This window comes from Lonchura striata, chromosome 1, assembly GCF_050655825.1.
Source record: "Lonchura striata isolate lonStrDom1 chromosome 1, ASM5065582v1, whole genome shotgun sequence".
Lineage (NCBI taxonomy): Eukaryota > Metazoa > Chordata > Aves > Passeriformes > Estrildidae > Lonchura > Lonchura striata.
Window position 1 is genome coordinate 76,370,212 of NC_140703.1, and position 20,065 is coordinate 76,390,276.

Genomic DNA, 20,065 nt, shown 5'->3' on the forward strand with positions numbered 1-20,065 from the left:
ATGGGGGAAGACAGGAAATCTTATCTGAAGGTCAATAAAAAATCTGTGGGAGAAGGACTTCGTTGAAAGCAGTGGTACTGTGTGCAGAGCAGTGTACATGGTGCTCAGGGGAGACACTGACTGGCCCTGTACATACACTTGGAGTCCAGGCCTGACTTAATCACATATCTCAAAGGACAGAATTAGTCCCTTTCATTAAAACCAATGACAACTAAGAATAATTTCCCTTATAAACTATTCAATTTGTATATAAAGAACCAGTGGAAGTGCAGAGATCTTTACTATACAGACATATGCTTATAACAGTTTACATAAGCATATTTCCAAGCAATTTCAGAGAAAAAATTATATTGTATTTCTCATTGTGTTCAATACAGCTCAGTTGCAAAGGTTTTCAAGTTATTTTGTGCATAAAGCTTTTGTAATCAAAGATAAGCAAAATGTCTCCTTGCAGATTTTAATGCTTATGTGCCACCTAAGAATTTTGAGTGAAACTTTTCCATGATTTGTTACTGCTCTACCACCAGGAATTTCTGAGTCATAAAACAGAACCACTGAACAACTGAGGTCAGAAAAGACCTCTAAGATCATTGAGTCCAACCATTAATTGATCACTTTTAAGTCCACCACTAAACCACTTACCTAAGTGCCACATCTACATATCTTTTAGATACCTCCAATGATTGTGACTCTACAAGATCTCTAGGCAGCCATTTCCAATGCTCAACAACCCTTTCAGTGAATAAATTTTTCCTGATATCCAATCTAAACCTCCCCTCTCACAACTTGAGGCCATTTCCTCATCCTGTCTCTTGTTACCTAGCAGAAGAGACTGACCCCCACCTCAACAGGTAATTGTAGAGAACCCTAAGATTTCTTCTGAGAATCCTTTTCTACAGGCTAAGCAACCCCAACTCCCTCAGCTGCTCCTTATAAGATTTGTGCTCCAGACCAGAAATTGCCTTACTACATTTATCTGAGCCATGGGCTGACTCAGCTGGACCTTGCAGGTGATAAGAGTCGAGAAATCATCCTCTTTCTGTATTCTACATCCTCTTTCTGTATTCTACAGTGTTTTGGCCACTGCACTGGCCTAGTGAGCTGCACAGGAATAGAAATGGGTAGGCACAGAGAATTTTACCATTTGGTGCATATTCAATACTGCTGGGTATTCAAGGTAGTCTAGATATTAAATAAGATGTTAGAGACCCTACCTTTTGCACACAAATTGCCTAATTTTCTCTGTGAGTCTTCCTCTTATTTCTTAGTTGTGATACTGTACAAAGACCTTGTCTTACCTCATATATGTTTCCCTACACAGAGAGAGAAAGCAAGTCCACATTCTCAGATGTATTAAACAAATGGCTTTCTTATTATCCTTTTATGGATGAGCTACTATCTTAACCCTTAGAAGGAACAATTAAAACAGTTTGAGGCAAAGGAGGTTTGTTGCAAGACAAGAGGATATGTCACTGAAAAGTGTCCTATAATGTAATATTAAGCTCTAAAATTTATGGCTGTTTTCTTCCTTCTGGTGTTTTTCAGTACACTTTTATTACAGGCTCTAAATTACACTCTCACAGAAAAGGTCTCTCTTTAAACCTTTAGGTCAGAATTGTTCAGATCTTTTCACACTGAATCAAACAGTTTTAAGCTGGCACAATCCTTGGCAGGCTTGTAAATCTTTCAACGATCTTATCCAATTACCCTTCATGGTCCACAGGCTTCTACAGTGTGATTGTTTCCTACCACGTGAGGAGTTAAGAGCTCATGAAAGGTTAGGAGCCAATAGAGTTGAAAAGTAAGCCAGCATATTCTTTCTGTAGTTCAGATACATGGTTGTACCTTGAGAGACAGTGCAGAGATCTATAAAAAATTCACTCATGATCAAGAACACTGACTGTTTTGAATGCAGAACTTAAAGCAAGGCCAGAAATTTTTAATTTATTTTTATCTCTGACATAAGGATATCAGGAGAAACCCAAGACTTACCATTAGGGTTTTGTAGCCAGGGTTATTAAGGATCATAAATCCTCTGCATTCCAAGTGAAAAAGAGATTTATCATCCTATGAGGAAGTTCAAGCTGTCTCAGAAGTTGTTAGGAAGAAGCCTGTCTCTGTGCTACACTGTAAGTTCAAAGGAAACATCCCCTTCACACATCGCAACCAGTGCTACACTAAGAAGCATTAATTACACAACAAGCCCAAATGGGAAAACCCAATTCCCCAGGAAGAGATTATGGACTCTCCCAGAAGGGAGAGATTTTGGAGTATTGCATGAGAAGGTGACTTGTGCCCAAGAAGGCTCACCAAACAGCAAGTTATCAGAAAATGAAAAAGTCTATGCTCTATCTACTGATGGACCCTGCTGTGGGGTGTGAAACTATGGGAGGTGAAAAGCTGCTGTGTGGAGTCCCACAAAACAAGTTGTTGGGGCTGCTGAAGAAAAAATCAAGTCAAGCCAATCTGCTGAAGGGAAAGCCATCCAACTAGCCCCAGAGATTGCTGAATGAACAAAGAGGCCACTACTCTATCTCCACACTGACTCCTGGATAGTGGCTAATGCTCTGTCAGGGTGGCTGCAGCAATGGAAGAGCAATTGGCAACGCAGGGATAAACCCCTCTGGGCTGCTGCATGACGGCAGGACATCACTGCACAGGTGGAAAACATGACTCTGAAGGTATGCTCACATGCCTAAAAGTCATGTCACTGAAAAAAATCAAAACAGGTAGATAAGGCTGCCAAAACTGAGATAGCTCAGGTGGACTTGGACTGGGAGTGGAAGGGTGAGCTATTTATAGCCCCAAAGGCCCATGGAATATCAGGGCATCTAGGAAGAGATGCAACACACAGGTGGGCTTGTGAATGAAGGGTAGACATGATCATGGAGGCTATCAAAGAGGTCGTTCATGAATGTGAGACATGCTGCAAACAAGTGAGCCACATTAGCAAAATCTCCTTGGAATCTCAGATATAAAATCTAAGGAAAAGGAGGAGGAAGAGATTCTGTCATTCATTGTTTACAACGCTTGCCTTCCATAGAAACCACTACAGGTGTTGAAGCCCTGCTTCCTGGGAAGGTGCTTAACATCACTTGCTAATGGGAAGTAGAGAATAAACTTTATTTTTTCTCCACTTTTGAGGGTGTAAACTTTCACATTTGCTTTTGTAAACTGCCTTATCTGAACCTATGAGCCATTTTCCACCTTATTTTCTCTCCCTAGTCCAGCTGGGAAGGGGAATGATAGAGCAGCTTGGCCACTTGGCATGCAGCCAAGGTCAACCCACCACAACATCTAAGGTCTTAAATCTCGTCTAGGACCACAAACTAGATCTCATTTTATCTGTACTTATCATAAAACTTGGTCTTTGTTAGATGTAATATACTTTCTTCAGGAAAAGTGACAAGAGGTCACAGACTTCCTAGGGTTTTTAAATACAGAAAGGATTATAGTGAAGAGTGACCTTTGAAGAAAGCACTTTTTTTTTTTGTTATTTATATACTTTTATGACATCTTTATTAACTAAGGGAATATAAAAACTAAATATTTACTAAGGTATTTGTCAACATCAGAAATAATGTTCAATATCAGCAGGTTTAACCTGCAGTATTTATTCCACTGACCTATAAACTGCAATTACCAGGCTCTTGCAGAAATGGAAGAAAATCACTAAATCAGCATCACATGTAGCATACAGAAATATTATTTCATCTCACTCTCTTGGCCAGTATTACTACAAAAATGCTCCTCCAAAAACATGACATGGGGAATAAAATCACAGTTAAGAATGAGTAAATGCATGCTGTGTCTGAGGGAGAGCTTAAAGAATTACTTTCTTTGTAATGCAAAAAAACCCCAAAAAAGATGTTGCACTGAGAGAAATCCAGCTGCATTTTGAACCTGTGTTAGTGGCCTGTAACTAAGCTCTGACACACTGTAATTTCAAATTTATATATACACACATATTAAGATATACAAATTAATTTTGTTAGGTACATTTAGGTTTATTTATATAAAATGTTCTCTTTTTTTCCCACTTCACATTAAAAAGGTCTCATATTTCTCATCTGAAGAGTTATATGACAATCAACCGATATTCCAGGACCTTTCTTTGGTACTCCAAGACCTTTCTATGTCTGATTTTCAATTGTATCTTTTATAATTATTCATTTATATTGGTACAAGACTGCAGGATCTCGAAATGGGAAACTTCACACTATGGAACTAACTGAAAAGCAATCAACACAAGTAGAATTAGCTCCATGTTAGTTCATTTATTTCTAACACATTTCCATTCTGAATAGGGAAATTAAGTTAAAAGAAATTTTCCTATGCAGCTTTTAAAAAGCTTTCAATTAAACAGATTGTGCTTCATTGTATTGTTACCTCAACAAAACTTGTACTCATTTCAAACAAGAGTGTAAAATGGAGGGGGGAAATAAAAGCTCAATATGATGCCAGAGTCCATAATTATAGGGCTTATATATATATATAAGAAAAACACTGTTAGTCATTTAAAGAAAAATATTAAGTTGGTCTGGGTTTCTGCAGCATTCAACCTTTCTGGGACTTTCATGTTTCTAGATAAAAAAATATTCTACCTAATAACACTTTGTCCAGTTCAGATTCTGGTGAGCTTGTCAATGTCATATCAACCCAAACTAAGTTTCATTTACAAGCTCATCTGTCATATGAATAAAAGGTCACGGCTTGGTTTACAGCAAGAAATTGCCTATTATTTAAAAATAATTTTCCAGATTCAGTGTGAGACTAGTGCTGTATTCTGAAGAGAGGCAAGTTCATTACTAATTGTGTTGCTCATGGTTATTCCACAAAATTAAAAAATACAACACAGAGCTGGAATTAAGCGGACAAGGTTTTTTCTGTTTCATTCACCAGTGCTGTTCTTTACAATTTGAGTACCCATATAAGTTGTTGACAATTGTACAGAAGGTCTTTTTATATGGTGTTTAACCGTAGCCTTGGAGATTTTCATCATAACAGATGTACAGGACAAAAATGGAATAAAAAAAGTTGCATGAGAGCACTCAAAGCAGGTAATAAATTTGGATGGTCATCAGCTATGTGAGGTATATCAAACTTCTGTATAGAACTGCACTTCATTGAAATCACGTGCATAAATATTTCACCTGAATTGGTAATGTCTATTAGAGCAGGATCAATAATTTAGGGTACCACAAACATAATCAAGGCCTGTAAAAATTGGTGTTTGTTAAAGAAAAAGAAAATGAGAGAAATATTTCACTTTATAAATTCAGAAACAAACATTATTTTAAAGATGAAGAAAAAAAATACTGCTCTAAAAAGGTATATTGGTGCTCTTGAGCCTCCTCTTTTTTTTTTTTTTTTTTTTTTTTTTTTTTTTTTTTTTTTTTACTAAAAGAAAAAAGCAAAAAAATCACTACTGAGTTCTATAAGCATTTCCCCAGCATTTTCATAGGTTTGATTTTTTTAAAGATTATTTGAACAATGATTGTTATTAGAAAAGATTGAAGATCAGGTAAGAGTCCAACAAGAGAAACATCACCTCTATTCTCAAAAAGGTGACAAAGGAAGGTACAAGTAATTGAAAATTGGTTAGCATCCAATCTTTCCCTGGGAAGGTCATAGAGCAGAATCTCATGAAAACAGTGTTGAGACACATACAAGACATGGAGGCAGAATGGCTTTTCTGAGGCCAAATGTAAAAGAGCATCACAGAGAAAACCATCAGAATGTAGTGAGCAACTGAATATTCTAGCCTATAATTTTGATTTTGATACTTTCAGGCTCCAATTCAACTGATTCAACTTAATAAGAAGACCTCAAGAGTAAAAAAAACTTTTGTTTCTATCTTTTATCTACAGTCCTTGTATAATACTTTTCTGGAATTAAGAAGGTTAGGTATCCTCAAATCACTAAAACTAGATGTAAAATCATGGCACCATTCCAAAGATTATATTACCATGTTGTAGTTATGTCAGTCATTAAGATGGAAAGTGTCTGCTCTTACTGTTAGCTTTTATTAACACTTGAACCATCTAGAGTCAGGTTTTTCATTCAATTGTGGGTTGACAGTCATTATTGATGAAAATGTATAAACTGCCAGCTCAAGCTGTTATGTCATGAGTAATGTTTCAAACCTTGAAGGATCAATCATTATGAAGAGGGAAGGCACAAAACAAAAGGCATATCTATCCAAGCAAATGAAAATTATTGCAGTCCCAGTATAATTCAGAAAGGTTTTTGAGTCTGTTCAACTTCTGAATGGCCACTTACAGCTCTAGAGGCATTCAGTGATGGGTTGGGTTTTTGGAAGACCTATATGCATGATCCCCGGCTGAGGGAAACAGCAGATGGAGCTGTTCCTGAATTATTTCTGCAGTGGAAACCTTCACTTTGAAAACAGAGATAATCAAAGCTTTCTGCAGAGACCTTCCCCAGAAGAGGTATAAACAATTTTATTCATACCTTCTACAATTTCAAACTGAGCTTTTATCTTTTTTTTATCAAGTTTGAATTCAATTTAAGATGAAAAAATGCATTCCATATCTTGCCAAAATTATGACTGACTTCAGTAATTAATCTGTTGAATTTTTTTATTTTCTCATTTCATCTGTCTTTTTGATTTATCAAACTGTTACTAGTACAAAATAGAATAAATTTGTAAAATGTCAAAAGCTTTTAAATAAGGTCATTCAGGTAAGCTCAAAATATTTCATGTATTTAATTCTTAGTACTTAAGATAGGGTATTTTTTTTTAATTTAGAAATGTCCAGTTCCTGCAAAGTCATTATTCTATTTCTCATGCTTATCAACATATATCATTTAGATTTCCCAGGGTTCACGTGAGTAAAGACTAATCTTCACTTCTACCTCAGAATGACTCCATGGTTGAAGTTGGACAGGACCTCTGGAGATCATCCAATTAAATCCTCCTGCTCAAAGCAGGCAGCTAGAGCAGGCTGTCCAGAATTATATCCAGTTGAGTTTTTAATATCTCCAAGAATGGAGATATGAACAATCTGCTCTAGGGTTTTTTGGCTCTCACAGTGAAAAATTTTCTTATGCTTAAATGGAGTGTGATGAATTTCACTAATGTTCAATGTGGTGAGTTAACCAACATTGTCTTACACATCCTGACCAAGCCCCTCCCACTCCTGCTCAGCAGGATGGAGAGAAAATAATATTTTAAATGTCATGGGGTCATATAAGGATAGGGAAATCCCTCACCTTTACAATTACCATCACCAGCTGCACAACCAATTCAATGTAAAGGATCCACCCACTTGTCCACAATCATTTCCCCTTCACCAGAAAGATTAAGAATACAAACATTACATTAAGAAATAAAGCATCAGTAAAATGAAGTCAGTAGATATTTTAATTTGAGTGACAAAGATGCAAGTCTCATATTAAATAGAAAGGCTTTTGAACTTGGCTGTATTAAATCAGAAGCTCCCCCATGAAGTAATAAAGAAAACAAACTAGAATTTCTATTTTCTTCTATTCTCAGTCCTTTGTTCTATTTTTTTTCTTTGGACTGTAAACTTCTTATTGATTTTTTCACTATCTGCACCACTCATCCAATAAGCTTATCACCGAACATGGTCCTAAAAGATGCTCAAAGCAAAAGAGAAAGTGTGGTATCTATTCTCCTTCAGTAATGACTAAATTCTCCTTAGTTTCAGAGGAGCCCTTATAGAAAAAATCAAACTCCAGCAAAAAGTTAGAAGATAGAGTCAAACATCATATTTACCAGCATGAACACATGCGAAGATCTGGTCAAAGGACAAAGGAAACTATTTGCTGGGATGCATCCTTGAAAACAATAATTTGGTAGTTAAGGTTCACTGCTTATCCCAAATGCTTAAAATCTGGAAATGCAGGAGTGGGTAGATTCTTTATGTAATGAGATACATTTGATGCCTTTATAACTTAAAGCAGAAAAAGCAATGACAGGCCAGGATTTTCTTGCAGGAATCCTCTAGGGTCATGTTGTAGAAGAGGTGATATACTGTCTTCTATGGAAAATAAAGCAACACAACAAAAAACCCCAAATCAACTCACAGACAGCCCCATAATCCTACAAGGATCCATGGGTCTTTTTGCCTCCACACAGGCAAATAGGTATCTCTGTGATATGCTGTTATTTAGACTTCTTTTTTTCTACATAGTCCCAGTCTTTATGTTTTCAGAGTATCACTGTATATTTCAAACATCATAAAGATAGTCTTCCAAAATCCATGGTATCCTAAAATATTTTAATAAATATAACATTAAAAGTAGCAAGATGCCAAAGTCTATATCTTTGATCACTTTCATATATTTGACAACATTACAGAAAATGAGTTATCTGTGTTACTTGAAAATTGACTGTTTGTCTATTTGAAAAAATGTTATTTGACTGAAAGGAGTTGTACAAAAAGAAACAAGCCAGAAATAAATCCTATGAGACAGAAAAACCCAGAGTCACAAGAAATCTTAAGAGATGAAAAGGGTGAAAGTTCCTTATTTGTGTTTTACTATTAGGGCAAACATCTCTGAGACATGTACATTGTGAGTATAGCTCCATCTCACTGGTGTTATTTGTTCGGGTGAATAAATGGTGCATCCATTTAGAATTAACTAATCTGAATTACTTTTAATCCCTTCACAGGATTCAGGAAAGAGGTGTCTTAAAGATCATAATTATCATTAGTAGGCAGATATAGCATTATTTGAGAAAATTAGGAGGGCATTCTTTCTATTTAACCCTGACAGAAGAGCAAAATTGTTTGGTTTGCAGAGATATGTTCCAGATTCAACTCAGTTACAATATGTACAGGAAAAGATTTGAAACTTGGAGGTAGGGTTCAGGGGGGCTAGGGAGTATTCATACACTAAGCTTTCCTGTAGATCATTACATGAGCTGAAAAAATCTCTTATTTGTCACTGTTTCTAAAAATTAGTACTTAGAATTTAGAGTACTTAAAGTACTCTAAGAATTTATTCTTTAGTACAATTGAAAAAAGGTCTCTCATATACAGAAAAGCTTTCTATGCAGCTCTTTTTGAATATATCGTACTGTTATTAGCTTCTGTGTTCAACAAAGCACTGATTCAGCAGCAAACTTTCTAAAATTAAAATCTTCAGGATTTGTCTATGTAAGATTTATTATAATATTAATTCTAGCCTCTTTTAGTGACCATTCTTTTGGTCAAACTTCAATTTTTACGTTTGGATGCAAACAGTTTAGACTTACTTACTTATATGTGCAAACATTAAAAAAAAATTAAAAGTACATTAATTCTTAATCTGGACAGAAAATTATAGCTGTGAGGCTTTCAGACAGGGTTTCTTACAGAATTATAATTGTATTTTTAAGCTAATATTCTACTGGTATGCTTCAATATCAGAGACACCAATTACTTAAAAATACTGCAATAAGTTCTGCCTTGATGCTGTAGAGACAACCCCACAGACAGGAAGCTAACAATGCAGAGCTCACAAGTACTTCTCTTTAGGCAATCCTTACTATACCTCCTACTGGCTTTCACAACTTCAAAGGAAAATCTGATCAGTTATTTCCTAATGTGTGGGCATGGAAATACAGAGTTATAGATATGTAACCCCTCCATTATGGTATTGAGCCAAATTTGAAAAACCTATTGCCAAAGGAAGAGAGAATCAGATAAATAGTAGCACAGAAGGTTTGGGGCTTAACGTTAAGACTTTTTGATGTCCAGAAGCATCATCTGAATGGCATAAACTTTTCATATGAAGAATAGTTTTCAATATTTTTTGGAGAAAAAAAAATATTTTATCCTGGCTAGCAAGGTAAATGCTGCCTATTTTATACTAGGAATATGCAGCTCTCAAGTGTCCAAAGACGCCCATAAATGAACAAGGATTTTTACAGAATCAGTTAAATCAACGAAAAAAAAAAATCAAAAAACTAAACACCAAAACAGGAAAAATGAAGCAAAGTGGGTATTTTTACAATCTTATAATTTTTTTAATAATTATGCTTCTGATAACATAATATTAATTTGTAATGCTGTAGTCTAAAATCTCTATAAGGAGTTTTGAAAGAACAAGTCTGTTGTGTCAGGAATAGTTCAAATTTAAAATAAAATACAGTCACCACTTCAGAGAAATTTCCACTACAGAGATTGAATTAATAATCTTTAATCCACTTGTCTCACCTTAATAATTCTGTTGAAAACCTAGTAAGAGGAGCAATGCATGTAGCAGAATTACACTAGCTGAGATAAATTATCTCGTGGCATGCCAATCATTTTCTTCCAACAAAGAAATAACCCACTGCTGAAATGTCACCTGTGAGCCAGGAAACCACTATCAAAAAATGAGGCCCTGCATATAATACATTGCAGAGGATAGAAGAAATCATGCAGGGAAGGATACCTTAGGAAACACAGGTGAATGTCACCAGAGATCATCACCTCCACCTGTCCTGCTGAACTTTCCTCTTTCACCAATTTTAGCCTTGGATAACTTTTTATATTTCCCACTGGACTTAAAAGAGATCCAGCTGATGTTAAAAGACAAATTTGAATTCTTTGGTTACTTGAAAGTCCTAAAGTAGAATGGTTCCATTGGGTTTAAGGCAGCTGAAAACTTTGTTTTCCATTTCAGTAGGACACATTTTCACAGTGAGTACTTCTAAATTCATCAACAACAAAATGAAAGTAATACAAGTTACTTCTTGATATGATCTTTTTCAGATTATTTGAGATCTTCCCTGAATAGTACAAGAAAATAGTCACTAAATAACATATTCTCTTTCTCAGGACAAACCAGTGTCACATCTCAGATTACGTGATACTAATTATCTCTCCTAATTTTCTGTACATAATTAAGACAGTAGAATAGAACAAGTAATAAAACATGCTAATAACATTTTACTTCCCCTGAATTTTTTACTTTGTTCTAAAATTTTGCTTAGATAAACTGGAAACCTCCTGGATTCACAGGAATAGATAAATCCCATGATTTTTAAGAAGGTTATAAATTACATGTAGATTTCATTTAGGTTGACAGGAGTTTTTTTCATTGACCTTAATGCAAAACACAATCTACAGAGGAACAGATTATGCAGATTTGCAAGACAGACCATACACACATAAAATAGCATTATTTTTGAGAAGTTCTTCAAAACTAAAGTGTATATACTCTGGGAATTCATTTGCTTTTCCAGAGAGAAGCAGTGGCAAAGACAGTTCACACATGGCCAATTATTTAAATCTTGGTTGATTCCTTGCAGCATGCTTTTGCTTGCTCATTATTCTTGTGATAGTCTACACTTAATTCCATTTATCTGAATATTTCAATGGACTTTAAACATTTTGAACAACCAGAAATAGGTTTCACGCATTTCATGGGTTTTCAGTCCACAAGTAATGACTGGACACGGCTTTGATCTTTCCTTAAAGGTAGATCACTAATTTTCATCTACTTAATTCCACTCTTAATAATCTGCCTTCATTATATCACATCCTTGGAAGTTCATTCTATACTCTTGCAAGGAAAATCTTCTGCTCATCATTTCCTTTGGATTTTCCCAGTCATCTACAACACGAAATTTCAGACTACAGGCTATCTTCCTTTATGTGCCTGGGTGAAGAGTATCCATGGTCAGCACTGCTGCAAATCTACCATCACCGGTAATAAAAGGTAAAGCTGTGCCTGAGTGTGTGGGTTACCTCCAGCACGAGCAGTCCCTGCGAGGGTTAACTGGAGCCAGAGGAACATAATTTAGCTCAATGAAACGTTGGGCGTGCTCATTTCCTGGTGCTGAGCATCCTCACCGGGGCTGGTCCAGTGAACACAAGGCTGCATTCGGGGTGTCGTGTGATCAGAGCAGCTCTGGAGAGGTCAAACCCCCTGCTGCAGTGTCAGCCTTTGAAACTGGAAAGCGCAAAGGAAGCCGCAGGGAGCCGGGCCTCTCCTGCAGGGCAGGCAGCAAAATGGACTTTGCTGTGTTTGATTATTGTGCCTTTTGTTCTTCAGTTAGTGGGCCTGGTCCTGCCCACCTTCCCAGAGAAAACTAGCCTGATTTCCAAGAATTTTTTGCTTTTTGGGACAAACAGGCTTAGATTTTCTTAGTGGAGTGGAAAAAAAGGATCTTGATCTGTTTTCTGTATCAAAATGTAGTTTCATTTTGTTTTCCTTGAGGATACATTATGACAGTACTTAAGGAAGAGGTAGAATTATCAAAAATTAATCAAAATTGTTTGGATAGTGTGTAAATTCATTACTTTCAGAGAGGGTATATATTTTATGAAATAGAATACACACTGACATTTTAGGATAGCTCTTTATTTGCCTTAATGACCCATGAATATATCTGTATGATAGCATTTGAACTCATTATTTATTTTTAATTTTAATTAATTACCATTAACTGGAGTTAAGTCTTCTGTTACCTTTGTAACAACCCACAATAAACACTCGTGATGTGACAAGCCCTACACTACCTTAACCTTGTATTTTAGAAAGGGTAGCCCAACAGCAAACTAAGAAAGTGAAAAATGGTAAACCCTACTAGCATGGATTATTTAATGACAGTGATTTACAAAGCCTGTTGCAAAATTTCTGTTGATTTGCTGAAAAACTTGAAGAGTTCTACTACTTATAGTGAATTTTGAAAAAAAGTCTATATTTCTCACAGGGCAAAAAATGCACAAAGAGAGGGGGAGCTTATGTTAAAGTAGATTTGAAACTTTTTTATCTGAAAAAAGAGACGGTTTGGCTTTGTGCCTGGAAATTAAGCACTAGCACAGTAGTTTTTGTATTCATAAATGTAAAGCAAAGAGATTGATACTAACATTAATGCAATTCAGAAGATGCAGCATTAATAAAAATAAGAATTAAAAAATGGAAATATATTCTATCTAAACTCATTAATGATATGTTTTTCTTTTAGAGTTTTCCCTTAGAAACTATTAAGAGAATAATTCACATGTCTAACTGGGCAGAACTCTATATGGAAAACAAGGCAGAAATACTAATGGAAATCTATGTGTGGAGGGAGTTCCAGAGGACAAATAGCATATCTGGGGCCTCTTTTGGCCCTGGAACCTCTCTAGCATGCAGGAACAAGCATGGATGCAACACCCAAGGAAGTCTGCAATGTCCCAGCCTTTTTGTCTTTGGTCCGCCAAACGGAAAATTGTCAAAGGCAGTCACCATTGCAAATCCTGTTTCTAAATCAATTTGAGAGGTTCACACCGTAGGGACCCCAAGAGTGAGAGGCTTTAATCTGAGTCATAAATAATCCAACAATAATATAGAGAGAAATTAATAATTGCACCATAATAATATGTTTGGTACATTTTTTCATTTCTTCTGACTGAAGTAAAGACATCATGAAAGAGAACTTGATCTTAGAACAGTACAGAAATACAGAAAAACCCAATTAGCAAAGTATAAGAGACCTGTTTGTGCATGAAAATTTGAAAGTAAAACTTCTGTATGTTTCTTCATGGCACGTGCCCCTTTTACCAAATGAGACCAGTAAGAGCATTTTCAGGAGGTGATACATGTGATTTGAGACAGATATGTGAGAGAGATGTACTGCCTTTAGTGGTGACATTTTTCTCTCCATTGATCACCAAGGTGACCTAGGATGAACTAGATCAGGTTTTGGTGTCTGCTTTTTAGATAAGTTGAGAAAAATTGTTTCTCAAGGTAGATTTTTGCCCTTTTTTTCTGAAATAAAATGTTCAGGTCCCTCCACTCACAGAGAAGTTACGGGAAACATTTTTTTATTCAAGACTTATATTTCCCTTTCCTGGAAATATTTTTAAATGTCCATTTGGTTTTTGGGAATCAAACTACATAAACTGCAAAAAAAAAAAAAAATTAAAAATAAAATGCTCAAAAATAATTAAAATTAAAGAAACAGATTTCACCCAAACAAAATTTTCTCAGCAATATTAAAAAGCCTCTCCCTGTCTTTTTTGCCATGAACATATTAACAGTTTTGAAAGACCAGGTCTGACAGCCCTAAGATATTGTATCTGCTTCCCTCATTCATTTGAGAAAACATAAAGAATACTTATCATGAGATTGTGCCTTCATAAAAAAAAGTCTTTATAAAAATGTAAAGTCATATTGAATAGGTCATTCATTTATAGCTATCATGAATTCCCTAAAATAATCAAATTTTAAATAAAAGTATGACTTATAAAATAAGGAAATGTAAAATATATGTGTTATACATACATTTTTTTGTTTTAATATATTTGTTAAAATTATAGTGAAAGAGAGCAAAAGGTTTGGGCTTTTTTCCCCATAATTTCCTGAGAAAGCTGCTGTGGAAACGACGTTAATAACTTCAGGTGAGTTTTGCTTGTTAGTGTAAAGAAGTGTGTTGGGTTTGGCTGGGATAGAATTAATTTTCTTCACAGTAGCTGGTATGGAGCAGTGTTTTTGTTTAGTGCTGAACACAGTGTTGATAACTCAAGGAGGTTTTTGTTATTTCTAAGCAATGCTTGCACATTTTCCTGGTTTTTTTGCCTCTCAGCCCACCCCATCAGGCTGGAGGGCACAAGGATTTGTGAGGGGACATGGCTGTGACAGCTGCCCACCACTGAGCAAAGGGAGGACAGCACATGGCTCAGGTATAGACTGAGGGGAATGAGCTTTGCTTTGCCTGTGCACACAGCTTCTGCTTTACCTATTAAACTGTCTTTATTTCAACCCACAAGCTTTCTCATTTTTACCCTTTCTGCTCTCCCCTCCATCCCACTGGGCCAGGGGGAGTCAGCAAAGAGGTGCTTGGGGTTCAGTTGCTGGCATGAGGGTGTGTGGCTCTGTGTGGAAAACAGTGATTTTGGCCATGTTTTAGTTTTAGCCCCTCTTGACTACACCATCTTGTTCCATACCAGGGAGAAGTGAAAATAAGGTCCAGAGCACATTCCACCTCTATCTTACTTCTTGTCTGAGACTTTCTTTTGAAATCCTGGACCAGTGCTAGTGCAAGATGCAGCAAGGGAAAGAATCTGTTAAGAAGTTAGAGGGGTTTAGGCTGCCTTTTCCAAAACTACTTTCTAGTGACGGAGTCTCACAGGCACTTCAAACTCAGGTGAACAAAAAGCTGCTGTTGGTCAACACAGTATAAACATACACAAAGGGGATCACAAAGACCTTTTCTGACATAGCTTTACACTTAAGACAGAGGTGTACTATAACAAAAGCAACAACAAAAAACAAACCAACAAACAAGTGAAAACAGCCATTTCGTGGCATTCATTTTCTGGAAAATCTGAATGTTTCCTATCTAAGGCAGACTACCAGACCTTATCTATTTCCTGTGTGGTGATTATTTCTGTCCACATTTGGTGTCTCTATGTCAAAGTGCTAGTGAAATGGGAAATCTTTATAGGCAGTATTTGAAATTTATGGTGCAAAGGGTCTATCAAAGCAAATTGTCACAGCTATAAAGTAAAAAAAATGTATTCATAACAACTGAAAAGTTGCTTCAAAAACATATGTTATATCTCTTTAAAATGGCTTGATGATATGGATAAACCCTGTATTTCTTTAAATTTCCAAATAGATATTTTTTTCTTCTCTCTATGAACAATTTGAACAGTCCTTAGGGAAGAGTACCTTAAGGATCCTACCCAGACTCAAGTCCACATGGTATGTCTCCAGCACCAGTTTTTTAGATTTTTAACTACTAAATAATTTTCCTGATGTAATTATTTAGTTAATTTAGAAAATCAAAGGTTGCAGCTAGTTGTCAAGCCCCCTGCTCAAGCAGGACCACATACAGTCCGCTGTCCAGACCATGTCCAGATGATTTTTTCATGTTTCCAAGGACAGAGGCTAGGGAACCTCCCTGTTGGAACCTGTGGCATTGTTCAGTTGCCCTCAAAGTAAAAAAAATATCCACTTCCTAATGTTCAGAGGGAGCCTCCTGTGTTTCAGTTTGTGCCCGTTGCCTCTGGTCCTGTCCGTGGGCACAGCCAAGCAGAGCCTGGCTCTGTTTTCTACCCTCCCTGTCTGAAGGTGTTTATACAGACTTTGATGAAATTCCCCTGTGCTTTCTCTTCTCCAGTGTAAACAGACACAGCTCTCTCTGCCTTTCTTCATTTGTGAGATGCTCCAGTTCCTTCATCACAGTCTATTTTCTCTCCACTCATTCTTTAAGAATTCTAAGTTCATTAGCACAGACATGCACAATGGGGATGCCACACTTAGACATACGTGCTGAAGTGACCATACTTCTTAAAACAGCGTTGACTTAATTATATTCTGAAAGTATTTATATCTGTTTTACTATTATCTGCAGAGCTATTAATGTATTTAACAGAGAAAGCTTTACTGGAATCTTTGGCATGCGTAATCATCAGCAGCTCATGCTTTGAAATGTACTACTTTTTCCTGGCTCTAGGGGCTTTGCTTTCCGAATGTTTCCAAAATGCAAACTTTTCATACAATTCCCTTCTGATCACCAGCAAGAATACTCAAATGCTTTCTGCCAAAGTACATACTAGTTTTGTTCTGCATCAGTGGATGATGTGGTCCTTTCTTTGAACCTCACAGGCTGAGCCTTAGACAAAACACAGCCAAGTAGCTTAACAACCACTCACCTCTCCAGAAGTTCCACTGTAATAACCTGGTAGAGAAGACAGTGTGAATCCTGCTATCAGTATTATAATATCTTTGGACTTTACAGCCTGTATAAAGCAGAAAGAAACAACATATAAATCTAATACATAACCATTTTGGATTAAAATTTAAAATAAAGACCTGACAGATTAATAATAATATTAGCATTTTAGAAGAAAATTAATTGCAAGGAACTTCAGAGATACACAGGAATTCATTTACCAGCAATTTGTTATTATATTTTCAAAATATTTTAAAAACCAAGGATATTAATTCTCAATCACATTGAGATTTAAACATTAAAATTCCAGATTTTAATTTTTTTTAATGGCTATTTTGCTTGCATTATAAAACATTAGATACGTGGTGATGGTCTTTTGCCTCATGCCTCATTACACAGCTAAGGTGTGCATAAATCTGCACTACTTGATGCTCTGCCTGGCCTTGCCCTGATTACTTAAATGAAGTTTTATTGGGGAAACTATAATAATAAAGACTAAGCTGCAGCTCTGAAGCAGTCCTGCAGTGTATGACATTACAGGAAGAGAACCTCAGGGGTTTTTTTAATGTCTGGTTTTTTTACCCTTGTATAAAAAGAAAAAATAAATAAAGAAAAAGAAAAAGAAGAGTAGAAAAGTGATAAAACACTAATGCTTAGAATAAGAAATAAATGAATGTATAAAAATACACAATGCCTTAAAGTTTCCAGCAGCGCTGCAAAGGTACTGCCATGTGAACATTGCCATCTAATGGTTTATTTTAGATTAGTAGCTAGAGCAACTTAGCAGCATTCCCATTTTGAGGCAGAGTAAATATCTAAGCATTATCAGGAACATTCACAAAATATTTATTGGTAGAATCCTGCATTGTCATAATTTAGAGAAATGACATTTATATGTTATTTTTATTGGGTGTGACACTGTTCTTATTTTAATGTATAGCATTTAGAGTTGATTGCAACATGTAACAATCACAGAGATATTTGTTTTATAAGCAAACTGCAACAATCTCAATATTGAAATCATAAAAATAAAAATATCTTTTGATATCATATATTAAAATGTTTTAACCTAGAAATCAACCGAGAAAATATCTTTTGATACCATATATTAAGATATTTTTAACTTAGAAATCCTTATTAACCAGAATGGAAAATAAAGGTAGTACTAGCAAAGCAGAAAAACAGGAAGAAACCTCTGAATTACAGTTTTATGCCATTCTTAACTAAATGCACAAGCTGAGCCACAAATCTGAGGAATTCTTATTTCTCTAGTCCTTTTGATCTCTGGTTTCTTATTCTATCTTCCTTTAATAATAAAATACATATTGGGGTGTTTTTGCTTCATGATTTTACTTCAAGTTTATTTTGGCTATGCAGCAATATTTTCAGTATAGTGATCTTCATGGAAATTAATGTTGAAAAATAACTTCTATAAGCAGCAAGAATTCTACATGAGGAATATGTCTCTCTTGCACTAAGATGGCTTAGAATAAATAGAACAAGAAGCTTCCTATGGAGCTTTAAACCATCTTATAGAATCCAGTATTCCTGTCACAGGATTCTGTAAAAATCTATAGAGATGACAGAATACTCTTAACCCATACAGTATTTTTTTTTTACCTGCAGGGCAAAATAAAAAAAAAACCAAAAAAACTGTAGTCACAAAAAAGCCCCAAAAAAACCCAAAACAAAACAAAAAAACAAAACCAAAAACAAAACAAATAAACAAAAAAAAAAAAACAAACAAGGATGCTTGCTGTAATAAAGCAACAGGCCAGGTTTTATTAAGCTATAAACACAACCTTCAGCCACAAAATAAGCTAGCTGGCTTTAGCCTACTCATCTAATAGAGACGTTTCCAGATGCTGTAAGATATTACTGAGCTTCTAATTATTAAAATTCCAAGCTATAACCTGTGCAGCTCAGGTAATGCAGAAAATGTCCCATAATGATGTGTCCTTGATGCTACTGATACCTATGTTGCAATATCTCAAGGAACTTTAACAGCAGGTAATGAAGTGTAATTAAGGATGACCTTGTTCTTGAGGGCTTGAGCTGTGCAAAACATTCTAGTGCAAAATTCCATCCTAACATTTCCACTAAAGGACCTCGAGTACTTTGCTTTCCTTACAATGGAGAACTGCCACTATTGTTAGAGACAAAAGAAAAAATATTAAATAAATATTAATACAAAATAAAACAAATTAGAAGTGGTTCACATCTGCCATGCCATAGAAGGGAGAGTTTGAAAGGTATTTCAAGAGATCAGAAATTATGAAGGTAGATCATTCTCTATACTTACTGTGAAAAAATTCAGTGAAGCACATACCACAGTCTCACAGCGTTGCACCATTCTCAAACTTAGAATAACATTTCTAATACTAAAAAAAAGCTGTTTTATTCTTCCAATTAAACTACAGTCATAAATTTTTCTCTGTATAACTTATCATTTCCTAAAAATTCCCCCTTAACTATCTTCAAGATCAAACAGTGCAGAGAAGGCTTTCCCCCTGCCTGCTTCATGCTTTCCAAACCTTTTAGTATATTTTTTTTTGCCCTGTGAATTCTGTCTAAACTATTTATGTCTTTTTCAACACCTGGTGCTGGAAGTGGACCGAGTACTCTGTGTGAGGCCTCTCCTGCCCTGGTCAGAGTGTGACAATGAATTCCTCCCCACGGGTCATGTGCAGTGTTGCTGCTAATGCACTTCAGAGTGGGAATTGAGTGTTTAGTGGCACACAGCATGGACAACTCAATTTTGTGTTAATGCATTATTTCAAAATTACTTTCCCGACTACTGTTACCTATCCAGGCAACAGCCCTATCAGGCTGAGGGCTACTCACCAGGCAGTGGGACAGGGGCTGGCCAGCCAAGGATCATTACAGCCCCTGCCAAGAGCAGGACAATTTGGGGCACTGGGGCAGCCCCAGCCCCTGGCACTGGGCACATCCCTGGGGCTGGAGACAGAATGGAGATGAAGACAGGCTGAGGCCAACCAGGATATCAGGTCAGCAAGACAGAGTTAGGATCAGGGTTAGGATCAGCAAGAATGAGGCCACAGACATGATAGCTCAGGCCTGAGCATTCCTAAGGGTAGGAAGCAGGAGTTTCCACACCTCTCCTAATTTCTCCCAGCTCTTTCCCTTCCCACACTTCCTCAGCTGGGTTCAAGGCCACAGACCCAAGGAGTATCAGAGCTGGCCAGTGCAGGCTGCCAGCACAGCTCCTGGGGAACAGCAGTCAAGAAGGAAGAGCAGTCAGGACCATGTCATTTCCAATCCCACTCTATGAGGTTTGCATGGCCAAGCTTTGGTAGCAGGGGGGCTACAGGGATGCCTTCTGTGAGAAGCTGCCAGAAGCTTGCTCAGTGTTCAGCAGAGCTTTGACAGCTGCAAAGATGGACTTGATGCTGGCCAAGGTTGGGCCAATCAGAAATT

General features: G+C 36.4%; 1 long non-coding RNA gene across 1 annotated transcript in view; it reads right to left on the reverse strand.

Annotated features, from left to right (window-relative positions):
• LOC146768728 (uncharacterized) overlaps nt 1–18,360 on the reverse strand; it is a 30,998-nt gene extending 12,638 nt beyond the window's left edge. The window contains exon 1 of the long non-coding RNA XR_014955937.1: nt 643–18,360. This is a non-coding gene — a long non-coding RNA (uncharacterized LOC146768728). The remainder of the gene's footprint in view (nt 1–642) is intronic.
• Nucleotides 18,361–20,065: the final 1,705 nt, after the last annotated feature.